This window comes from Ixodes scapularis, unplaced genomic scaffold (assembly GCF_016920785.2).
Source record: "Ixodes scapularis isolate PalLabHiFi unplaced genomic scaffold, ASM1692078v2 PGA_scaffold13__105_contigs__length_92229423, whole genome shotgun sequence".
Taxonomy (NCBI): Eukaryota; Metazoa; Arthropoda; class Arachnida; order Ixodida; family Ixodidae; genus Ixodes; species Ixodes scapularis.
Window position 1 is genome coordinate 63,156,568 of NW_024609839.1, and position 25,388 is coordinate 63,181,955.

The window sequence follows — 25,388 nt, forward strand, 5'->3', positions numbered from 1 at the left end:
TATTAAAAAGTAACACTCGTAAAATTCGCCAAATAAGCACTTCATAAGCCTTTGAATTGGTGTTAGTTAACATTAAGTCAATTAATTTATCGCCTAAAGAAACATATAATACATGATATTCCATGAGCGTTTCTAGGTCATGGGCGTAGTTACAATATCCTTTTCTAGTCACAACACGCAATGCAGTAATGCTACTATATATCGCTTTTTTGAGTTGTTAGTTTCGACTAAAAATGTTAGTTTAGAACTAAAACAAAACCCGTTGATGGTAGGAAAATGTTAAATATATCTTATATAGAACATATGTTTTAAAACAATTGCACGGCAACATTTTAGAGCAAGTAGTGCACGCAACTATATAAGTACTATTAAAGCTAAAAAAAGGAGTCAGATATCAGTAAGCATAATAACTGAAGACTAAGTGTCCATACCTGCAAAAAGTAGTTGAAGGAAAGCGACGATCTGGACCACTTTCCTCAAGCCGCATATCGAATTTATCTTGACGTTCCTGCGACGCACTCCCCAAACAACCAACTAATATTAAGATTTGAACAAACGTCTGTCATATAAACTATACCGTATGCCCCCCGAAAATTATGAAGAAAAGGCGGCGTTTTCTGGCGTAACGTACAAAGGCGACGTACGGATAATTTCTCGCTACTCAAGCAAAGTTTTCTTCAGGACAACTGTAATGTGGCGGCGCTTCGGGCTCGCACTGAGAGCGCGGCACTGTATTTTTATACAGAGCGCCTCGGTGCGTACGTTTGCCATCAGACACCCATTATCAAGCGAACGATTCTGCAATCCGAATTTCGGCTTGTGTTTTCTTGGTTTCAGTTCCGTCTCTGTACCCAGACTCCTAGGATTTGGGTCTTGATTTCTAAACGACCTTTAGAGGAACCCTTGCTGATAGAACACAGCACCGCCTCGTTTGCGACATTCCATTTGCGAAACAACGGTCATGATGATTTTTTCTTCTCTGTTTCCTTACATCTTGAGTCGAGGTTCTACGGTGGCATTCATTCAGAAGGTTTGCCGAGCTCTTCCTTTAGGGAATATGAACTAACTTATTACCTAAACATTTCTTGCTTTTTGACTAGTTCGTCTTCCGCGTTCTCATCGGCCTGATGGCGCATTCTGATTGGCTTTCTAGCAGTAATAAGATGCTCAACGCTCACTACGTCCCCGGTTTCTTAAGCTCCGACTATAGCCCTCTTTCTCGCAGGGCGACCTTAGGTCACTTTGACCGCCAGATGTCCGGAAGCTTAACATTAAAGTGGGTCACTCTGACGTCCGCTTATTTTCACTGAAGCTCTACCTGCTTTAGCACGCAATTGTGAACGCTGCTAAAGAGGACAGATCTTGCTCGAGGCCGGACAGTGATTTTTCACCCTGCAGTCACTGACAAGTTGGCAATGAATGGGAGGAGTTTCAGTTGCCCTGACTCCAGGGCGCGCACCCTGCCTTCTATGATGCTTCGGAGTCTCGTGAACCTCAAACGTGAACGCTCCTCATTACGATTGGCCCTCCACAAAGACCACACACTCAGGCCATACCCTTCGCACCTCCACCCAAAACCTCGGCTCTACCTTATGTAACGCCCTCACATCAGCGACCCATCAGGGCAATAGGGGACTAGCGGTCGAGCGCCTGTCACGCTGACTTTGAGCGTTTTTTCGTAGTAGGTGAGTTGTGTTTCTCACACACTTCGTTGCTGTATTTTCTAGTCCTTTGTCGGCCGGAAACCCGAACTGTTCTGAGCACTGTCTTTGTGCACCGTGTTAGCAATGGGCGACGACCTTTGTACTTATAGAGCGTGTGTGGGTACGTTTTGTCTAAAATGTGCGGGGAGAAAAAAGGATGAGCCTTTTGTAAATATGCAAATATAATATCTTCGTTGGTTACACGAGTCCTGCTTGTAATTCAACCGCCTACAAATGCTGACCCGGACGTGATGTGCGCAGTCTAGTTCATTCGCTGTCAGTCTGTTGAGCACGAGCTAGTGTCGTGAAATCCACTGGTGGCCGGATTGTTGTAACTTGATTGATTTTTAATCGAGACAATGCATTGGCAACAGGGTTCTCTTTGCCCGAAACGAAGCTGATATCGATGGTAAATTCAGAGACGAAAGACGTCGTATCTCTCTTGGTGTGTGATTAGAGTGGCTGGATTTGAAAGAGTATGTGGGAGGCCTTTGATCGGTCCACTTACGAAACTGTCGACCTTCTAGGAAGTGACGGAAGAATTTTACGACCAAGATACAATCGAAGAAGTTCTCTTCCGAAGGTACTATATCTTGTTTCCGTAGGTGAAAACTGTTTTGAGAAGAACGATATGGTTTGCCATTTACGGTTCCGGAATTGTTGTAGAACTGCACCTTGTGCAGTGTCAGATGCGTCTACCGTGATAGAAGTCGGTGCATCACATTGCGGGTGGGTTAGCAGTGTTGCTGACAAGAGCGCCCTTTGGATGTTCGCAAATGCGGCGCTGGCTGGCTCTCTCCCAGACTTGTGCTCGTTATTTGAAAAATGTAATGGATTACAATTACAAATTACCGAGCCTCAAATGTAATGGATTGCCGTCAGAAATTACTTTTTCTGAAAAGTAACGGATTACTTTACTTGTTAAGTTACAAATTACTTTCACGTTAATTTTTCTGTACACTTATTAAGAAAACAATAGGAACAATTTTGATATTTTTCAGAAAAGTTCTGCAACACTAGTTTTCATTTCTCATACGCCCGTATTGTGGTAGTCCTCTTAAAAAAAGAAGCCGCATCTCCACGTGGTGAACGATGTTGAATGGGGCGAAGCTCTGGTGTTGCTGTTGGTACTGATTTTATTGTTCATAGAGTGCTGATGGTGCTGATTTTTTTTATTGCTGATAGCCTTATTGAAAAAACCAGCTTAAGCTGGTCCCAGCTTCAGGCTGGGTTATTGCCCCAGCATGCCCAGCTTGGCATGCTGGTCATGGTGGTTGATCTGGTTTTACTGGTCATGCTGGTTGATCTGGTCCCAGCTTCAAGCTGGGTTATTGCCCCAGCATGCCCAGTTTGGCCTGCTGGTCATGCTGGTGAGAGGGAGATTTTGGGGGTTTATGGCGCAATAGCTACGAGGCCATCTGCGCCAAACTAATTGAAGGTTTGTACTATAAAACAGGTTTTACAAAACGGATAACCAAAAAGCTATAATCGGTGTAAAAGGCCAATACTATCAAGAAATTCTATTACTCGTTCAAAAGAGACCAAAGGATTCTCTCCCAGAAGGAGAGAAGGATGAAATGGGATATGATGTTGAAAAAATTCAGGAAAATGAATGCGGCGCTTGGGCTCAAGGCCAGGGCACAACCACAAGATATGCAAAACAGTGAGCCTATCACCACACTGATCGCAGACTGGTGGATCTTCTCCCGAAAGCAGATGCCTATGGGTCATAAAAGAGTGTCCGATTCTCAGACGGCACAACAACGTTTCATGAAGTCGGCTCTTGCATGAAGAGCTTTCCCAAATTCCCAAAGCCGGTTTGGTAACATGAAGCTTGTTACCGCACTCCATGTCCCATTTCAATTGCCAAAAATGAAGAATCGAGGATTTCACCAAGGGCTTAATATCTTGATAGGGTAAACAGGACAGAGATTGTGGAAGGTTACCGGCACACCCTGTAAGCTTGTCTGCTTCTTAATTGCCTTGTATGCCAATGTGACTGGGTACCCAACAAAATTTTATATTTTGACCTTTATGCAAAGCAGTGTTAAGTTTATATCGAATCTGTTGTACAAGCATATTTTTAGTATCTTTAAGAGAGCAAATTGCAAGAATCACACTTTGAGAGTCAACAAACAGGACCGCCCTCAGTATTTTCCTATTGATAATGCATTCGATTGCCATTGATACCGCATGGAGCTCCGCCGTAAAAATACTGGCGGCACAATCGAGTCGTTGAACCTTGGAGAAGCGTTCTGAATACACAGCGCAACCGACAAAAGAAGAGGTCTTGGCACCATCTGTATAAACATGAAGATAACCATCATACTTAGTTTGCAGTTTACCGAACTCTTGCTTAATTACAGCATGGGACATGCCGTGCTGGTTGAACTTCGCGAGAGTCCAGTCGTATTCAACTCGCTGTGTTTTCCAAGGTGGAATACCGTTGACTTTCCTAACGAGGCTGACCTGGTCCAGAGGAAGGTGTAGAGAAGTGCGAAGATGTTCAATACAGAAGCTTAACGGTGTCACAATTCTTGGTTTATTTTCAAAAAGGCGAAAGAACCTTCACCTTGTAAGTGAAGGGTACGTCGGATGCTGGGGGTCGGCCAGAATCTTGTAAGCATAAGTTAGACTAAGATATGTACGTCGTTTGTTCAGGGACAGCTCATTGGATTCTGCATACAAACTGAAGACGGGCGACGTCCGGAAGGCTCCTGTTGCCAGTCGCAAGCCGAGATGGTGAACTGGGTCCAACATTTTAAGGGCAGAGGGCCGAGCCGATCCATACACTACTGCACCGTAGTCAAGACGGGATCGTACAAGGACGTTGTATAACTGCAGGATACGTTTTCTATCAGACACCAAAGACTTGTGAGATAAAACTTTCAAAAGATTTGTGGATTGAAGGCATTTTTGCTTCAGCGCTTTAAGGTGAGAAATGAAATTAAGCTTTTTATTAAATATTACACCAAGAAATCTGTGCTCCTTTCTAACTGGGATAAGGGTTCCATTTAATTATAGGGATGGATCCAGAGACAACCCAAGGCGAAAAGAAAAAGGCACACAGACCGTTTTTGAAGCAGAGAATTTGAACCCATTTTCGTCAGCCGACTTTGACAGTTTGTTTATGGCTAACTGCAACTGACGCTCACAACTGGAAAGGTTACAGGAGGATGATGAGATCTGTATATCATCAGCATAGAGAGAACATATAATTGAAGGTGGCAGCAGTCGTGTAAGTGAATTCATTGCTAGTAAAAATAAAGTCACACTTAAAACACCCCTTTGAGGAACTCCGTTTTCTTGAACAAAGGAATCAGATAGTACTGAACCAAGACGAACTTGAAAAGTCCTGTCCATCAGATATTCTTTAGGCATTGCAGCATATGGCCACGGATATTACAGGCATACAGGTTTCGGAGAATTCCATACCTCCACGCTGTGTCATATGCCCTTTCTAAATCGAAAACAACTGCAACACAGTGCTGCCTGTTTACAAACGCTTCGCGTATCACAGTTTCCAGGCGCACTAAGTGGTCAAGGGTAGATCGACCCTGGCGGAATCCACACTGATTTTTATCAAAGATCCTCTGGCTTTCTAACATGTATACCAGTCGCCTGTTTATAAGCCTTTCAAGCGTTTTCCCGAGGCAGCTCGTCAGGGCAATTGGGCGATAACTAGATGGTTGGGAGAAGTCTTTATTGGGTTTTAGAAGGGGGATGATATGTGCATGTTTCCAAGCCTGAGGGAAACATGCTTTTTCCCACAAAAGATTGAAAAAAAAGGATACGGTTTTTAAGGGATTTTGAAGAAAGGTGGCGAAGCATTTCACAGTGAATTTTATCAGGCCCAAGGGCAGAGAGTTTAGTTACATTAAGGGCCATTTCAAGCTCGCCTCGCGTAAAAGGTTGGTTATAAGATGCTGAATTTCCTCCCGACATAACAAGTTTTTGTCGCTCCGCAGAAGCTTTCAACTGTACAAAAGTAACACTGTACTTGGCCGTACTAGATGCATTATAAAAATGTTCCCCGAGTATATTATCAATGTCTCTTAGTGATGAAGAAGGAGCATTAAACGTTGGAATAGCAAAGCACCTATAATCTCCATTTACTTTCCGATATCTGTCCCAGGCCTCCTTGGCCGGGACAAAACTAGTTAGAGAAGAGAGATACTTCATCCACGACTTCCGCTTTGCCTGCTTCCTAGTCCAACGAGCCTTAGCTTTTCGTCGCTTGAACTCAACAAGGTTGCATGAAGTGGGGTATCTGCGAAATCGGCCCCACGTCCTATTCTGGTCCGTCCGGGTTGTGGCACACTCCTTATTCCACCACGGTTTGCATTTTTTGGGTATATTACCAGATGTTTGTGGAATGGATTGCTGAGCAGCCCTTAGTATCTGCTCAGTAACATAAAGAGTAGCGTTCTCAGGGGACATAGACGAAAGAATCGAAGGATCTAAAGTGGAGTGAAGATTAAAAAGCGTCCAGTCAGCCTTGTCTAACTTCCACCTAGGGACCCGCTTTAAAAGAATAGGCAATGGAATGGTGCTTTCTAAAATAACTGGATAGTGATCACTTCCAAAGGGGTTATGAAGAACCTTCCAGGAAAAGCAAGGAAGTAATGAAGGTGAAGCAATAGAAAGGTCAATGGATGTGATTGAGTTGTATGCCGCACTGAAAAAAGTTGGCTCTCTCCCGTTAAGAAGGCACAGCCCAGAAGACAATAAAAGACATTCAATTACACCACCACGGGAGTCCTGACGGGTACTACCCCACATGGGATGATGAGCGTTAAAATCGCCTAAAATTAAAAAAGGATGAGGAAGCTGTCCTACAAGTCCCTGCAGATCTTGAAATTTCACAGGAACATTTGGTGGCAAGTATAAAGAGACAACTGTTACGAGGTGGTCCACGAGGAGACGCACTGCAACAGCTTCCAGTGGCGTGCAGAGTGGGACTTGAGAGCAAGCGACTCCACTCTGCACAACCACTGCAACACCACCAGAAGGAGGGGAAGCAGGACGGTCTTTCCTAAAAACCTGATGATGTTTTACAATGTTCAAAAATTTTGATTGAAGGTGGGTTTCTTGCAAAGCAAGAGCGATGGGCCGAAGCTCATCCATGAAATAGTTAACATCATCAATATTTCTTAAAATACCGCGACAGTTCCACTCATATAATGTAACTTCGTCATCTATTAAAAAGTGTGTAAATATGTAAATATATAATGAGTGAAACATAGTAAAATAGATAAAACCATGGAGAGCCAACGAAAATTAAGAAGATATGGCCACAATATGGCTACTGACAGGGTCATCATTTGGGCGGTACTACAGGCTGTTTCTTTTTGGATCTGCGGGAGGGCGTCTCCCATTCAATGCCAGCCTGGTCAGACCCAGGAGTGGACAGAGTGTCAACATCTGTTGGCATCTCCCCCTCCTGAGAAGTGTCCATTGGAGTACATACGGAGCTTGTCCGGCCTGGCCCACGGGGGGCAAGCCCCGGCCACGGCCGGCCGGAGGAGTGGTGGACGAACTGGGCAAGGGGTCACCCGAGCTCGTCTTGTCCCCTCCTTTCACAGGAGCTGCATGGGCTCCATGCTGCTCTTTTGGTAGGGGGGCCCTCTCCAGCGAGCAAGAGCGAGAAACTCGCTCCTTCTCCCTAGGAGGGGACCTAGGAGAAGGGGAAGGCGCGGCTGCTGCCGGCCTGTCCTTGAATGGAGGGGCAGCGCGCGTGCTACCACCAGGGACTGGGGGAAGCTGGTGCTGCCCCTGTTGGGGAGCTGATGCCCTGAGGTCGGCCGCCAAGATCTCGGGAGAGACCTGGGTGGCCCTCGACTCCGAGCGTGGTGCTGGGCCCCTGCGCACCACGTCGGCAAAACTCCCCTTTGACACAAAGGAGAATCGCTTCTTAGCTTCTGAATACGATAGGTTCTCCTTCACTTTAATAGTAAGGTCGTTTTTTTCTCGTTTCCACGAGGGGCAGGTACGGTAGTAAGCGGGGTGTGGTCCATTGCAATTAACACAGTGGTCCACAGCCTCCTCACAATTGTCAGAAACATGGTCCTGACTGCCACACTTTGCACATGTCTCCTTCCCTCGACAGCTGCGTGCTCCGTGGCCAAAACGTTGGCAACGGAAAAACCGCTGGGGGTTGGGGACGTAAGGGTGAATGCGGCAGTTCAGGTATCCTGCCTTGACGGTCTCTGGGAGTGTGTGTTTTTCAAAAGTAAGAATAACATGTTTAGAAGGAACCTGTTCACCATTTTTCCGAAACATGATGCGTTTAACAGCGACAACGCCGGAACTTTTGAGTCCCTCGAGGAGTTCTTCACTTGTGTCCAAAAAGTCGTCCTCAGAGAGGACTCCACGAATGGTGTTAAGTGTGCGATGAGGACTCACCGACACCTTTACATCAACAATGGTGGTCAGGTGGAGGAGTGCTTCGCTTTGTTTCTTTGTGTTTTTCTCCACAAGGAGGTCTCCAAAGTACAGTTTTCTGGCCGTGTAGGAGAACCCTACAAGGTGCTCTAGAACTTTGGCTACAATGAAAGGTGACATCTTTGCAACTGACTTCTGTTCATCAAGAGAGTGAACAACAAAAAACTTTGTGAAGGATTCTGTCTCAGGATCTTTGTCAATGGTTTTGTGTTCAAGACAGCGCCTTTTAAGGGCGTGCCCTGAACGGGGTTTAGAGGGGTGGGGCGCCATAGGAGAGCAAAGAATGTTCGGAATCCGCGGTGCACCACCCACCACCGAGCCCAACAAGGGGTTAGGTAACGCACCATAACAAGACGGGCTTGGCTGGAGACGTTACGCTAACAGTGCTGCCGGGAAACTATAACTAAGTGTGGATCTGGACGAGGGTATCTGTCACCACCCAAGATTAGCCCTTGCCGCCAAAGAAGGTGAAATAAGAAGGAAGAGGAGAAGAAGAAGAAAGGTATAGAAAGGAGAGGTGGAGAAAGGCGACTGACGGAATCATCCTGGTCGGGCCAAGCCAGGACACCCGTCTACGAGAAGCAGGGGCCGAAGCGGTGTATTGCCTCGCCCGGGGGGCCCCAAAGGTTCCAAACATACCCCGGGCTCAGCTCAACCACCAGGGTCCCCTTTTCCCGGGCACGGGTACGCCACGCACAGCCAGACGTGGGTGGGCGAACCCACATGGTTCGGGGTTCGTCGTGACGCCACTCACCAAGCACCTACAAAAGTAGGTGCCCCCTGCGTGCGGGTATGGTGGCCCACGTGGCTGGGGTCCGTGGTGACGCTACTCACCAAGCACCTAAGGTGCAGGCGCCCCCTGCGGGGCTCGGGGTCCGTGGAGACGCCACTCTCCAAACACCTGCTTTCACAGGTGCCCCCTGCGGGGGGTCATGCTGGTTAAGCTGGTCATGCTGGTTAAGCTGGTCATGCTGGTGGACTTCCCGACCAGTTTAAAGGGGCACTGACACCCCAAAGGTCGTATTTATTTTTATTGTCTAAAACGATGCAAGTTGAAGTCATAGACACGCAAAAAAAACCGCATCGCGAAAAATTTTCCCGCGCGCGCGCGCGCGCCTTTTTATTTTTGGCGTTTGATTTTCCCGCCTCTCGCCTCCTCGCTTCTTTTGATCGGTGACGTCAAAAATCAGGAAATTTAGAAGCTTTGTAGGCGACATCTCTATAACATTTAATAACGGCAATCGTAAAACATGTTTTTTAACGCAATTGCGAACGCACTACGGCCCTTCTTTTTGAAATACCAAAAATCGGGAGTTCGTTGTGGTGCCGTCTCCTGGATTTGTATCCTCCAACGGAAAACAGGCGACACCGCTCAAAACCGGTCCGCCGCAACGCCGCCGCGGCCGCCGCTCACTCCTTTCCTCCTGGCTTTGGGTCGCCATGGCAACAGCAGGGAGTGGTGAAAGAAAGTCGGCTCTCAGGTCGCCGCGATTTTTGACGTCAAGGCACCGGCGCCGATCGCGCGGGAACTTCGAATTCGGCATTTGGAAATTGTTTTTTTACTTCACAAATACTGAATTCCCAAATTTCAAATTTTGAGGGTAATGTCCCGGCATCGTTATCAATCGTTTCGGATAATAAAAAAAAATGATTTTGATGTGTCAGTGCCCCTTTAACCTATTAAATTAATACACAGGATAAACAAGCCAAGCTCTTCAGAGAAGCCAACTCGGCATCCAATTTATTATTTTCGTACTTGCGGCCGCCTCACATGAACTCAGATGCTACATATCCTTGGCGCTGACACAGTACTAACCGACGCACAGAGAGTGGTTCTTGGTGCAAAGCCAACGATGGTAATAAAACCAGATTGCTTATCTTTCAACACGAAAAATACTAGACATACTCCAAAAACAGGCGATAGCAAAAGAAAATACTACGCGGATGAGAGAAGCGAACCTGGGTCCCGCCAGTGATGGGGGCGAAGCGGCAACTTGCGTGGTCGACAGAGGCAAGGAAATCCGTGTGGCTTGGATGGCATTGACGATACTCCTCGGCACCACCGTCATTCACGAGCACACACACGTTCGAAGACACGAAGCGACGCCTCGTTCGGGACGTCCGACATCTTCCCGCACTGAACGGACTGCCGCTCGCTGTCTCCTCAAAACCCGCTTCGCTTGCACCGCCGTTAAAGTAGTCTCCAAACAACGCGCACACAGCCGTCCCTTCGAAACTCTGCCCAAGACAGTCAAACGCGTCTCAAATTCTCCGTTCCTACCACTCTCTCTCTTTCTTTTCTCGTACACAAAGGTATCTGTAGCGCGCCTGACGCGCCCGGTCGTCTACCAAACACGAGAGGACAAAGAACAGGACGTGACCTCGTTCCAGCCTAAGCCGACCTTGGCGCGCGCGCTCCCAGCATGACGAGCTTAACCACCACGACTATTTGTTCGACCAGATTCACCAGCTTGTCTCCCAGCATGACCACCTTGTCTCCCAGCTTGATCACATTGGCTCAATGGAAAACCAGTTTGACCAGTTAGGACCAGACTGGCTATAAAAGGGTTGATAACTGGGCTAGTTGGTTGTTAGACATATGAACGGTATTGAACATTGTTAGACATATGAACGGTACACACAACTGTATTTACAAAGATGAAGAAAAGGAAGAACATTGTCAAGATCCCCATAAAGATGAATATAAAACACAAAGTCGGGTGTTCCCTCGCGCGCACAGGCTTAAGACACTGGTTCTTTGATTAAACACCAAAACCTTTGTTGGCCTTTACGTTGCCGTGGTGCATGCAGGGTGTATTTGCATCAGTCTTCGCTCGCGCAGGGTCACCTTCGTCAGAGGGGAAGACGAACACCTCATCCGTGATCGGCTGTCGCTTGGTCGTCGTGCCTGATGTCTCGCGGCACCCGTGACTCATGCGAGTTCTGCATTGACCGTGTTAAAACGTCTGTTTCCTTGCTTGCTAAGGCTACTGATGCAACACTAATGCATTTATTAGCTTCGGATATGATGTTGTGGAAGCCTTCTACATCAAGGATCGCACCACTATTACGCGTTCTCTTTCTCTCTCTGTCAGCACTCCTTATATAGCCTAAGCCCCCCCCCCCCCCCCCCCCGCCTTTTTGTAGAGAGTTGACTGCAAGGTGAAGAGTGGACTCGACCACCATGTTCACACAAGTAAACCAAAAGAAGCATCGTCCATACCCTCGAAGACGGTGCTCTTAGCCTCCAGCCGGGCGCTTTTCAGTCGTGCCTCAAAAGCGTGCTAGAGGCAAGTAGCACACATCAAAAACAAATAGAATTCGACCCCCTCGCACGAGGCTACATCATCCGTTACGCGATTTCTGAACCCGCGAATCGAGGGGGTGCGGGCTCGCGTTTGATGTCTGTGCAGGTGGCGGGAGACGTCAAAGAAGTTGGAAAGGGTGAAACATTGTAAAAAACAAAAACAAATAAACACGAAGAGCTTTCTCCTGTCCGGGAGAAGAAAAACGCGATGGGAGGCGACGAGAGCCTACTCGGCGTTGTCTTACTTGATCTTTGTCTTTCGTAGGTTTGTACATGCTCTGGCCGGTTCTCTAGTGGTTCTAGAGACGGGTCATACGAAAGTCGTGCTTTCTTTTCGGTTATTCTTTCCTTCCTGATGCTTTCAATTTTGTTGAATTTACTTTTTTTATACTGCTGATGTTCTGCTCGTATTGCTCCAGTTCCTGCATTATGCTCATATTTTTAAAAAGTAACGATTAATTAAAGTAATCCGTTACCAATAATTTGTAACGAAATTACATTACAAATTACTTCCGAAAGAAAAGTAAGGTGGCAGTTACAAAAAATCTTGGAAAACTAACGGATTACTTCCCAAGTCTGCTCTCTAAAAGTGAGGTGTTCGTTCTTGCGCGACGACCTTGCGAGAAGCTTGTTAGTTGGCTAGAGTATGGCTGCACAGCGCGGAATAAAATGGCAATAAAAATTTACCAGCCCCCAAACCTTTGAGCTTCGTGGTGGTGAGAGGCTGTGGAACTTTTTCGACCCCCTCGATTCGCTGTGGTAATGAGCGAATCCCAAGATGGTTTACGTGGTGTCCAATATGATAATTTTGAAGCGCCGAACTCACATTTTGCTGCACTCATGAGAATTCCGTAGTCACTGAGGCAAATGAAAAGTTGACGAATGTGACTGAGATGTTCCTTTTCAACTTGACTGAATACAAGAATACCATCAAGATAGACGAAACAGAATGGAAATCCACGCGGCACCTGGTCCATAAACCGTTGAAATGTCTATGCTGCGTTTCTTAGGCCGAAGGGCATCCAGATGTATTCATACACGACGAAAGGGGTAACAATTATAGTTTTTGGTACGTCACAGGGTTCGACGGGAATTTGGTGGTAATCCTTCACTAGGTCTATTTTTGTCAAGGTCTTAGACCCATGTAACGAATTCCCTAAGTCTTGAAGATGTGGAATGGGGTAACGGTCATTGCACTTTCACAATGTTGAGACCACGATAGTCAGCATATGGGCGCCAATCGCCGGATTTTTTTGGTACCATGTGTAAGGCTGATGACCAAGCACTTGTTGAGAAACGTACGATGCTGAGTTTGATCATATGTTCGAACTCCTGTGGCGCGATCTTGAGCCAATCAGGAGCAAGGCGTCGAGGTAATACGAAGACTGATGTGTCAGTTGTTTTAGAGCGCAGCTCTTAGGGGCCCGTTTCCGGCTCGAACGGTTTCGCCGTCGCCATCGGCGTAACCACGCGGTGCATTATGGAAAATGTCCCAAAATGCACCGCGGGAGACCCCCCCCCCCCCCCTCCCCCCAGTACCTTTCCCTCCTCCTCTTCAGGAGCTGCGCTCTAGTTCGGCGTTACAGGGAGTTGTAAACGGCTTCCACTTTTTTTTATATGGTGTGTTACGGTTTCCTTTACTGTCCCTGGTGTGTTGGATTGTCGGATTAGTTGAGGAAGCTCAACTAGAAGCGACTTCCGAGGAGCCCCAGAGACTTGCGTCGATATAGTGAGGTTGAGCGAGCTCGTCACGGACAGCCCTTATTCTTGAAGATGTTGACGTTCCGGAGAGCAACACAATGGTTTGCGACATTTCAACCGGCACCCCTCGACCATAAGTAACTTCGAATTTCCGACGCACTGTGTTTGATGCTTTACATGCGTTGTCACATGCTGGTATATGAGCTACTCATCATTTGATTACTGCACGTTTTGTTTGGCCAAGAATGAATGCAGATCGCACGGTGATGGTCACAAACCTGCCTTCAATTCCAGAAAGTGAAATTTAACCGACACACGGTAACTCCTTAAGGCGTTTTTCAACAGCTTGAAGCTCGTCTCAGCCATGTACATGTAGACATCGTGGGACCGTTACCATCGTCTCAAGGTTTCCAGCATCCACTCACCTGCGTCGACCGCTTTACAAGATGGCCAGAAGCGATTCCTAGCTCTGGCATAACAGCCGAAGATGTCGCCCGCGCATTCGTCACCATATGGATAAGTCGGTTCAGGATACCCTCTTCCATCACGACTAACCGCGGTCTACAATTCAAATCCTCTCTTTTCCGCCATCTTTCGCAGTTCCTGGGAGTTAAGCAGATTCACACCACGCCCTACAACCCACAAGCGAACGGGATTTTCGAAAGATTACGCCGGCAACTAAAAGGAACTCTCATGGCACAATTTGTGAATCCTTCATCAAGGATTGAAGTTTTGCCATTGGTATTGCTCGGGATCTGCTCCGCGCTTAAGAATGGCCTGCACTGCACCACTGCTGAGCTAGTGTATGACACACCTTTACGCACTCCAGGAGAATTTGTTGAACCTCCCACATAGCGTGACATTTTTGATATGCAGGATTTCGCATCCCGTCTACGTCAACACATGGAGCAGCCGCGGCCCTGTTCCACAAGAACCGTACAACCGGCTTCAATATTCGTCAGTCCAGCATTAGCAGAGGCCACCCACGTTTTCGTTCGGAACGATGCCGTAAGACGTGTACTAAAACCACCGTATAACAGACCGTTCAGGATCCTCTGCAGAAACCTCAAACACACGAGTCTGCTCATCAACGGCCGGGCAGATACAGTTTCTATCGATCGATTGAAACCTGTTTTCTATAAATATCTTCAAACTACCGCACCGTCAGAACTCGTCCCTTCACTTCCAGGATGTTGGCCGGTCAAAAAGAAAGATAAGTTTTTGTTTTTTAACTTCCGCCCAACTTAACGCTCGGCGCCAGACTTCCTCACAAGGGAGGATATCTGAAGAAGCACAAAAACGACGAGAAAGAAAATCGCTCCAAGAGCACGGAGCTAGCCATCACACCGTTCCAACCACCAACCGCCCGGTGAACAATCTTTAATTATATATTCTTGTAAATTTGTAAATATCTTTGTTGGTTACATCGACAAGCCCTTACGTTTTGCAAATAGTGCCTATTGCAGCGCAAGGTGCTCCCCGGTGCGCACATTCTACATTCTACTAGTAACGTTCTACATTGCTCAACTGCTGATATGTTCAGGCGATATCGAGGCCAAAACCGGGCCCAATGATACCAAGCTTGATCAAATACTTGAAAAATTGAACACTCTCCATTGAAAATGGTTCTAAAGGGCCCATCAGCCTTGAAGGATTATGGGACCTCACAGGCCTTCAAAACCCTTCAAAAATACCCTACAGGAAAACCTTCAGGTATACCCCGCAGAAAAACCCTCCAGCCCCACAGCCCTTCAACCTGTCAGCCCAAACCACTTAGCCGATCAACCCTTTAGACGTCCAAATGACTGTGAACCATAGACAAAAATGCAGTTCAAAACGTTATTGGACATTTATCGCGGACATTGAGTTTTACATGCATATTAAAACACAAAAAGACGATAAAAACCAACGCTTGCTCAAACCCGCAGCTGTAGACGAAAAAGATATCAAATAGGAACAATTGTCTTCTTTATCACAAGGAAAAAATCTTTCAAAGTACTCACAATGCCGCTGGGTAAATTCCTCGTGTACTGTAGTTCAGCTAATAAAACCTAGAAGGTGCATCTCACGGACACATACAGTCTCAGTAAGCGCGTGTAGCGAATACCACGAACTCGCAAGCAGCACCCGTCACCGCTGAGAAATCCTGAGCACAGTCACGGTTTCGGCCATGATGGCGTCGGGGCAGCGTCTTCGTCGTATTTTTCGCTTGCTAGATGCTTCCGAAGCCGGACGGACGAAGAGGCGAGAGGAACAAGGCGGGACAGCGGCCGTCATCCACCGTCTCAGGACCCACAGTGCCATGATCCCGGTGCGCAGGCACTACTGGGATGAAACGCTGATCCCGACTGCCAGGCTTGCGGCGAGGAGGCCGACACCGGCCACCATCTCCTTGAATGCGCTGAACACGATGGCGCTCGAGTGGTGCTGAAGGCGGCCAACGCCGAACTGGGGTTCACCTGCGGAACCAAGGAAGAAACCTCACGGATTAAACAGACCAAGGGCCTGTCCTCAAAGCCATGCATGCTCGCCTTTCTGGAAGAAACCGGTCCGTTCCATATATTCACGGCGGTAAGAAGCAAATCGCCCACGAGTGGAAAGAAAATGGCTATAGCGGCCTCCTGGTTTCCTCGGCTTCCTCACACCACTCTCTCCCGCCGACCACTGGAGACTCGTGTTGCCCGGCCCTGGTGGTTCTGCACCCTCTCCCCATTGCCGGGCGGAGAGAAGCGCAGTGTGTGTGTGTGTATGCGTTGTAAAAGAGGGGGGGGGGGGGGCAATTTGAGTTGCCTGCTCGTGTTTTTGACGACGACGAGAAAGAGATAACGCCCGACTCTGGTGAAAAGCAAAATGGTTCTGTTTATTTTTTCCTTTTTGGGGACCGTCGCTTGCGGAAAAACCGGTCCCCGGGACGAGTCGCTGACGCTTCCTCTTCTTAATCTCTCCCGCGTCCCTGCTTTTCGGCAACGAGCTGCTCTCGGCTTGCCCTTTTTTTATTATTATTCGTGCAACAAGCAAAGCTTGTCCGCCTCGCCAATTCTCCACATGGGCCCTACTGAAAAAAAACATTTGAAATTCAAACGGGTGGCAAACTGGTCGACCCGTTTGAATCAAACGGGTGGCAAACTTGTCGATCCGTTTGGATCAAACGTGATTATGGGATACGCGTACCCGTTTGAAACGGTACCCGTTTGATACGGATGCCCGTTTGATACGGATGCCCGTTTGATACGGATGCCCGTTTGATACGGATGCCCGTTTGATACGGATGCCCGTTTGATACGGATGCCCGTTTGATACGGATGCCCGTTTGATACAGGTGTCCGTTTGATACGGGTGCCCGTTCGACCTGGCACGTGACCACACGTTAAAACGTGCCATTCGAATGGGCAAATTATGCGCTGTGAGTGCCTCTCTCAAATGTGAGAGGCACTCTAAGCTTTTATACTACTGAGAAGATTCCAAAGCAAAAGAGAATCGATGTAATTCTAGACTATAAAGGTAGACTTTCGGGGAAATTATTCTCCCGGCTGCCACGAGAATCGACACTGCATAATTATATAGATAATCTGGAAGAGTACGCGTAAAAGAACGGTTAATCGTTGCCAACAAGTAGGTTGCAGTGCGCTTACCATAATAATAGCGGACTTGAAAGATGTAATCCGCGATATTTATCGACACGGTCAAAGCAGGACAACCACATAAACACAAACGAAAGGGAACGGCTCCTTGGAAGTTTCAGCACGATGCGGCGCACAAGCTGTCCTTTGCCGAACCCAACCAAGCCGCAAGAATTACCGACTTCTTTGAAGAATCGCTTGTTGCCGTTATACGCGTAGGACTTTTCGAACACTGATAGCTTTGATGCAGATCCAATACGTCGTCGAGAGACATCCTAATAAGACCGCAGGGTTAGGCGACAGATCGAAGCAGGTAGGACGAGCGAATTTGGAACTGCAACTGATAACAAGCAGAGAAAGAAAAAAGCGGCGGCCAGGCGCGCCCTTCCAGATGTCGGTGCTTATCAGCGTGTAGCTCACGCGCTGCTGCGGGTCACGTGACATAGGTGACAAGAGAGGAGGGAGAAGGCGCGGTGGAGGAACAGGACACAGGGACAGCACCGAACCCTCTCCCCGGGCATTCCAGTGAGACGAGTTTTTGTAGCCTCGGAAAGCCGGCGCGCGCGCGCGCATTTTAGCACGCTCGAACGCTGGAAATGGTGACGGGGCGGCCAGAAGCTCGGCTTGCGCCCGAGCGAAGAAAGTACTCAGCGCGAGCTCGTAGTTTGACTGCTGCAATGGCGGGCGTGCTCTCGCAATGCTCGATGTTCTTGCAGCCGCGTGTTCGCGCGTTACCTTCGCTGCGTCTTGAATTGAAGTGAAACGGAGTCTAGAAGTACATTCTTTCACGCGGTCGCGTCTTCTGCGCGAGAGATTCTAGCTGAATGAGTAAATTGAGGAAACAAAGATAGACAAAAATTTAAAGTTCTGTCAAAACTATCGGCTCACCAACGTCGCGCGTTTACGTAAAAAAAGTGTTAGTTTTAGTTGCAGTGTAAGCGAACATCAACTCAATTAAAATATAAATATAATTACTTGCATTACGCGGACGATTTGAAATCGATGAACCGGCGCTCCCAGACTTCCCGAAACATTGGCTGCCACGGCTGAAACAGGCGTGCCCACGCCGCCGATCTGTACGTTTAATATCAAACGGGCTCCGAAGAGCCGCTTGATTAAACCGGTACAGTTTGCCGGTCACCGAAAACCCGTCTGTGCAACATGGTCACCGGTTTGAGCAAACGTGCGACAACTTTGCCCATACGAGTCGCCCATTTGCCCAGACGAGCGACCCGTTTCCCTAATGAGTGACCTGTTTGTCCAAATAGGTGAACATTATGGCTCCTACGAGGGACCCCTTTGAGCCACACGGGTGATCCCTTTGACAAACTGGTGACCGGTATGGTTAAACTGTTACCGGTATGGACCCGTTTATTTTCATATAGGTGCCAAATGGTTTTTTTCAGTAGGGGGCCATCGCCGTAGTGGCCTCCTTGGCGACCGAACATCCGGCCAGTGACAGACGGGTCCACGAGCCCACTCGTGTTTGATAGAAGAGCAGTAATAAACATATGACCGTACACACACATGATCGACATTCTCCATATAATTAATTTTTTCCCTTCGCAAACAATACGTAGTAGCTATGTTGTAATTCTGCGAAATGCCTTTTCTCCACCTAAGCCTTGGCCCCACAGACATCTCAAGAAGCTTGAAGGTTTTCCCGACCCATTAAAAAGCTCTGACAGGCCTTCAGACATTTCAAGTCATTGTAAAGTGTACTTCAGACAATCAGGAGAGCCTCTGACGGTAACAGCGAATCCACCAGGAAATGTCGGTGCCCCCTTCAAACATCTCAAGAATTCCTGAAGTCCCCTTCACACCATTTAAAAAATTCCTGAAGTCCCCTCAAAGCGATTTTCAATAGGGCTGTCATCTCTGAAAATGCAAGGCATCAGAAAGAAATTATGGACAAAGTAAGCCGACTCATGTCGGGGATATGAGATTTAACAGACAAGGTGTCTAAGCTAGAGGGTAGGCAAAATCGCGGCAATACAAACGGAATAAAGGCGCACAAACGAGGTAATTACAGAAAAAAAAGAGAAAACAAATCCAGCAAGTGTCTTCAAAACAGCAAGAAATTGATGGATTGCATGGTGCTGTAGACGCGCTGAAATACAAAATAATAGGAACAACCTGCTTGTCAAAGAAATTCCTGAAGAAGGAAGTGAGTCATGGTCCCAGACAGAGCGTGTCACGCGCAGTTTATTTTCGGACGATTTACAGGTAAACGCCGGTGACATAGAACGCGCACACCGCATTGGTGAAAGGGGAGAAGGCTTTCACAGGCCAAATATTGTTAAAATTCTAAACTTCAAAAGAAAGCCAGAAATACTTTATGGGGCATCGAGGCTAAAGTCGACTGACAGTCCTCGAGACTGGATCGAGGAGGACTATACTAGCCAAGGGTAAGGCTAATTCGGAAGAAGCTAAAGGATTTCGGGTAGTCGGTGCGAACTGCAAACGATAGAGTAAACTTGGTTTATGATCAACTTTTTCTGACCAACCTGATGTACAGTCGGGGACAAAAGTCTCCAGGACACGCGAGCTGCGACTGAAACGCATTGTTCTGCCATCTGCCGGTGGGTCGCCTGGTTTCGAGATCACAGAAAAGCGCATGCGCGTCCTACTGTGCGTGCCAACATGTGCGCTTTCCCGCTCTTCTGCGGCGCGGCGCCTAACTCGGAATCGGGCGCGGGGTACCGCCTCGGAGATAGCGCTTACTGACATGCCACCTATAAAGCAAGAAGTCACGGCAGCTCAACTGAGCGATAAAATCAACTGGTTATAAAGCAAGGCGCGCTAACACGGCGAAATGCGGCGCAATGCCCCAGGCGGTATTTCGTGTTTCGGAATGGGTAGCAGACGCTCGTAAGCCGCCAGCGCTATCTCCGAGGCGGTACACCGCGCCCGATTCCGAGTTAGGCGCTGTGCCACAGAAGAGCGGGAAAACAGACATGTTTGCAGACAGAGTAGGACGCGCATGCGCTTTTGTGTGATCTCGAAACCAGTCGACCCGCCGGCAGATGGCAGAGCAATGCGTTTCAGCCGCAGCTCGCGTGTCCTGGAGACTTTTGTCCCCGACTGTACATGTATGACTCAGAAACTGATAGTACTACTTGTCTCGAGAGAGCCTAGAGCCAATGACGCGGCACATGAGCGTCCGCAGTGATGCTAGAGCAATCCCAAGCCCCCAAAACCCGTTGCCCCCGGGTAGCAAGGCCGCCCTCTTTCTTTTCTTTTTGCGAATTTCAGAAGCCTTGTATCAAAGAAGGATGAGCTAGCGGGCACCACCGTTTCTTGTTCACCCGAAAAAATCATTGGAACCGAAACATGGCCTTCCGATAAGACTCCAAATTTTGGATTACTACTCAACACAAATTTCAACATATTTTGTAAAGACCGAGCTTCCAAACGGGGCAGTGGTGTTATCATCGCAGTCCTCAGGAACACAAGCTGCACTGTGATGGCCGTTGACTCGCCTCTTGAAACCCTTTGGGGGACTCTTTCTGGTGTTCCTTTCAAAATGTTACACTCGCTGTTTGCTATTCGCCTCCTGATTCAACCTGTGAATTAACTAACCAATATTTTCTAACATATTCAATCAAAGTATCCACGCTTCGTGATTATTTTGGGTGGTGATATTAATTACCAAGGAATTGATTGGGCTCACCTTGATGTGTGTACCACCTGTTAACGAAAAGACAAGTCTTCGAGCTTTATTAGTCTGTTGAATTATTTTTCAATTAAAACTCGTCAATCAGTCTATGCGAGGTGACGCCGTAGTTGACCTTGTTTATACTTCCGACCCCGAAAACATGACTGTGCGTGTTATTGATGAAATTAGCGACCATAGACTTATTTGCTTCAGCTATAATGTTGTGAGAACGACGAGAGTTGATTTTAGAAAGGTCATTTTTTATGATTTAAAGGCAAATAGTGGTGCCATTAAGGCCTCTTTGTCAAATCTTCTAGCGCAATATGCAAGCAAGTGCCACGCATGCCCATTTGAATACACTTGGTAATTTATATAAAAAAAAACTAATATTGATACGTCAATACTTTATCCCGAAGGTGATCTCGAAAAAGAAACGACTGTTCAGAAAGCCAAATTTTCGCGCGCACGTCTATGCAAGAACGAGACAAGAAAGGCAAACTTCATTTCTTTTAACCATACCTTTCCTAACATTATAAGAACAGATCCAAATAAGTTCAGGCGTGTTAAACCCCCCCCCCCCCCGCAAAAAAAAAAGGATTTTTTTATTTGGGGGGGGGGGGGGGGGGTTTCAACACGCCTGAACTTTTTTGGATCTGTTCTTATAATGTTAGGAAAGGTATGGTTAAAAGAAATGTATTTTGCCTTTGTTGTCTCGGTCTTGCATAGACGTACACGCTCTTCGTACAATTTCCAGTCATGCATCGTACCCGAAAATTTGGCTTTCTGAACAGTCTTTTCTTTTTCGAGATCACTTTTTTTACACTTCACGAAAACCAGGGGCAGTTCTCACTTAGGGTGATAACCAACTACGGGATAAGATTTTTTCGTACCAGTATTACTTCGTTTTTATTTTTTATAAATTACCAATTCCATTCAAGTGGGCATGCGCGGAACTTGCTCACATATTGCGCCAGAAGATTCGACAAAGAGTCTTTGATGGCATCACTATTTGCCTTTGAATAATCGTAAATGACCTTTCTAAAATTGACTCTCGTCGTTCTCACAACATTATAGCTGAAGCGAATAAGTCTATGGTCGTTAATATCATCAATAACACGCAAGGTCATGTTTTCGGGGTCGGAAGTACAAACAAGGTCAAGTACGGCGTCACCTCGCGTTGACTAATTGACGAGTTGTTTAACTGAAAAAGAATTCAACAGACTAATAAAGCTTAAAGATTCGTCTTTCCGTGAACTGGTGGTACACAGATCAAGGTGCACCCGATCAATTCATTGGTAATTAAAATCACCACCCAAAATGATCACTGAACGTGGATACTTTGATTGAATATTTTCGGAAATATTGGTTAACTCATTCACAAATTCACAGGCTGAATCAGGCGGCCGTTAGCAAACACCGACTATAACATTTTGAAAGGAACACCAAGGGTTTTAAGAGGCGAGTCAACGGCATCACAGTGCAGGTTATGTTCCTGGGGACCGCGATGATAACACCACCGCCCCGTTTAGTGCCACTAAACGGGGCTTTCTGGTGCCTTGCATTTTCAGAGATGACAGTGTTCAGTTTTTCAAGTATTTGATCAAGCTTGGTATCATTGGGCCCGGTGTTAGCCTCGATATCGCCGGAACCAATGTAAAACGTTACTAGTAGAATGTGTGCACTGGGGAGCACCTTGCGCTGAAATAGGCACTACTTACAAAATGTAAGGGCTTGTCGAGGTAACCAACAAAGATGTTTATATATTTACAAGAATATATAATTAAAGATTGTTCACTGGGCGGTTTGTGGTTGGAACGGTGTGATGGCTATACTTCGTCTCACCTTAGCATGGACCAACCGCGAATGCTGTGCTAGCGCGAGCGGCTAACAATAGTCCATACTAAGGTGAGATGAAGTATAGGTCCGTGCCCGTGCTTCACGTGAATCGCGTCATCAACGCTGGTTCTTGGCACAAGTGTCTCGGAGCGATTTTCTTTCTCGTCGTTTTTGTGCTTCTACAGATATCCCCCCTAGTGAGGAAGTCTGGAGACGAGCGTTAAGTTGGGCGCAAATTAAAACAATAGAGAGTTTTAGTAGACCGCTTTCATCTTCCGCTCCGCTCTAAGGGTGCCAAACTGAGCATGCGCGGCACGCTTCGCCGGAATGGAAAGCGGAGGTCCAAAAACGCGTTTTAGTAGAGCGTTTTTCTTCAGCGTAAGAGCGTTTTGAGCGGTTCGAAAAATTTCCTTGCGTAGCCCCACAAGTGGACGTTTATAGTACTAGTAAGGCAAAAAAAACCTAAGCGTTAACACCAAGAGAGTAAAAGGGAGCGTGATTGTAGATCTAGTAAAAACGAAGGCGACAATAATGAACACAAAAGAGTAGGCACACACCTGAAGAAATATTAAGCTATAAAATATAAATATAATCGTTCCACTTTGTGTGCGAGTGAAGCCGAAGGTATAAGCATGAGCATGTTGCTCTAAACGGTACTTGCACTGCACGAGCGCGCGTGCTTATCAAGGACGCTGAAAGGCCGGTACTCGCTCTTGTAGCTTCTGCTCCCCGCGAATTAAAACTGAAACAGATTTACTTATTCGAAGTAGAAAAATAAGAGAAAAGGACGAAGTTTGCGCATTGCGAGTACATCCTTTTGCGTAGTACGAGTACAGTGTTGCTCAAGGATAGCAAGGCATCTGCACGATGAATCCCCGCTGTTCTCAAGGAAGGAGACTTCTACTAACGAGATTAAGCTGGCGAGACATCGAATCTATGATTCGTATCCCTCGTGCCATCAAGCGCCGAAGCTTCCTTTCCGAACGCGGTTTGCTGGATATTTCCAACGTAGAAAAGAAACCCTTTAGGAAGCTACCCTGCTTAAAGAAGGATCTGGCTGTTCTGCATGCGGGCCTCCAAATACCAGCACCCGACAGATCGGCGCAGGGTGTTGCCAATCTGGCGAGACGATTTGCATGGTTCTTCCTCGACTGGCCTATCCCAACCGTCTGTTCGTACTTGGATGAGCGTTTGGACGGAACTTGTCGGTGTTCTTCAGTTCTGTGAACCTCCTCGTGGGTCACATCAACGAGAGGTTCGGCCACCTGCTCGCTGACATGAACAAACATAGGTGGTTGACCCTGGCGAAACTAGAGCTGTGCTCACAGGTGAGACCCTGCATGGTTTGTGTAAATTTCGCGTTTCCATTGTTTCTAGCACAGCTGCTCTGTCTGGTGAAAAGGTGTACATGGGCAGTGTCAGGACAAGTCACGACGAGCGCGTTCGTAATCTATGAGTATTAGTAGGCCACTTTTATGAGCCCTCTTTGCTCTACTTTACGCTCTGAGAGAAGTATCCTCCCCAACGCGCATGCGTGGCCCACTCTGAGTTGGAGCGTATAGTTAGCGGAGTGAGCGTGCGCTCCGCTTCACAAGTTGTAGAGCGGACTGCCCTCAGCGTCCTTAGCGTGATCGCTTACATCTCAAGATGGCTGCACTTACTCAATACGCTTCGATGTTTTTGACCGTGACCTCAGCTCGAAAGAGGTCGAATCAAGAAGAAAAGCGTACGCCCCGCGCGTAAAAAGTAAACCATTCGATTAGAGTTCTATGTAACACAAAACAGCATAATCGAACGAAGTGAACGAGTATCACTTTGCAACCAGCACGGCGTCGGTAAAGTCGTCGCGTTTTGTGGACGTCCTATGGCTATGCAGTCAGATGTACGGGTGCGCGTGCTTGAACGCCGATTATATCTGTGCATGCACCCTCCTGTCGAAAATGCCACTGAAAGCTGACCACGAGCATAGCGCTCGCAAGCTGCACCAAAGAAACCATTCCCCCTCAGCTTTATTTATTCACACTCGCTTGCAACTTTTGAATTGTTTAAATTTCTTCAAGAAATGTTTGCATTGGATTGCCTTGGTAGATTTAGAAAATAATAGAAACTTAAATGCAGCCTTTTTAAAAGTGCAACCCATGGTGCCGCTAGTCTTCGAGGCCGCCTTATTTTGGCCAAGTGTCTAGGGAGTAAGAGAGCTACGTCATTGCTTGTCGCGGATGCGAGTCTAAATGTATTAGACACGAATGCTGCGTCAATACTGAATATGAAGTGAGTTCTAGTCACAAGTCTCGCACTAAAAGCGATGCCCAAAATATGGCGGCCGAATATGTTACCCGGTGGTGTTTTGAAAAGAGTTACCAATAACGGTCGAAATAATATTCCACGTCAATTTTTTGTCTGTTGAAAACCAGACAGGCATAAACGATGCAAAATTTAGCAAACACAACCCTGGACTTCTAAGCAATAGTGGTAGATTAGAACAGTTTTCAGAAGTTTCGTTTTGAATTCCGGCGTAGCGGGCCTCGCATGCACAGTTTGACGGCCTCAAACCTTAGCAGAATTAAGGAACTATATATATACATACATATATATATATATACATACATATATATATATATACATACATATATATATATACATACATATATATATATATATATATATATATATATATATATATATATATATATTCTTACGAAGAGGAAGGAAACAAAGACGGGCAATCAGGCAGGGAAAAAGGAAGAAGTGCCCAATCGCTGGATCCCTCAAGTTCGAAGCACCCACCTCATTTTTCTCCTACAACCCTCCTTAATCGTCTGTAAATAAAGCATCTTTCACCGTAACATTCTTTGGTGGAGGTGCGGATCGGCCCCGACCTGGACACACAAAGCAGACGTCGCCAACCTCCCACCGACATGACTTCCAGTTCCGAAACACCACCCGAAGGCGCTCAAGCTCCGCCGAAGCCTTCACTGGTTATCGCCAAACCGCCAGATCCTGGCCTTTTCACCGGCACAGGAGACCAGGAGGTTGAAGACTGGATAGACCTCTATGAAAGAGTAAGTGTCCACAACCGCTGGGATGGCACTATCATGCTGGCGAATGTCATATTCTAC

General features: G+C 47.0%; 1 pseudogene; it reads right to left on the reverse strand.

Annotated features, from left to right (window-relative positions):
* Window positions 1-22,283, reverse strand: part of LOC120846057 — a 30,422-nt pseudogene extending 8,139 nt beyond the window's left edge.
* Window positions 22,284-25,388: the final 3,105 nt, after the last annotated feature.